Consider the following 860-nt stretch of genomic DNA (forward strand, 5'->3'; position numbering starts at 1 on the left):
ACCAGAATGAGGCATGGAACACTGATACAGCACAGAACACAGACTTAATCAACAAATTCACACAAGGATGGTACAGGACAAAACAAAAACCACACGAGTCAACCACCAGACAAACAAAAGACGCCGCGTGCCAGAGAGCTCCCGCCTCCTGCACAGGTGTGCCTTTTAAATCCCACGTAGGGCGCCCCCATTGGTGGAGCTGCACATTGTCATCACCATGCATCGCTGTGATTGGCAGACACACACTGACCTGTTAAAACAAAAGTGAGGGCAAAAGAGAAGGGAAGAAAAACAACAACAAAACACCATTCCAAAAAAACTAACAATATTATGGGGGACGTAACAAACACATTATGTTAAGATGACACGGTATAAATGAATGATATATTAGTCTGGCCTTGAGCCAATAAGAGGAAGTGTGTTGGAGGTGTAAACTTTCAGAACTGAAGCTCACGGAATGTGTAAGATGCTGCAGCCAGTAACACTGCTGTAAATGTGTTAAACCTCCACATCACACTCTGGGGCACTAACATAGAGATATTTATAGTCAACTGGCTAAAGTCAAGTTTTCTGTAGAAACAGTTCATTCACATGGACACTTGTACAGCAGATGTTCCACATAAACATCTTAAAAACATATGCATTTGTTGATGTGGTGAAGTTTCCTGTATGAGATGTCTGCTTAAATGATTCCTGCATAAAGACTCTTCTCTGTTTTCTCACTAAGGGGTTAGAATGAACTTCCTCTAGATGTCTGACCAACTGACTCACTGGCAGTCCAAACCACAATATTCACACCATCTCTTCCTGAAGTTCTTAAGCTAGCATTTAACTTAAAACCTTGCTATATTACCTGCTAA

The sequence above is a fragment of the Tachysurus fulvidraco genome, chromosome 16 (assembly GCF_022655615.1).
Source record: "Tachysurus fulvidraco isolate hzauxx_2018 chromosome 16, HZAU_PFXX_2.0, whole genome shotgun sequence".
NCBI classification, from domain to species: Eukaryota; Metazoa; Chordata; class Actinopteri; order Siluriformes; family Bagridae; genus Tachysurus; species Tachysurus fulvidraco.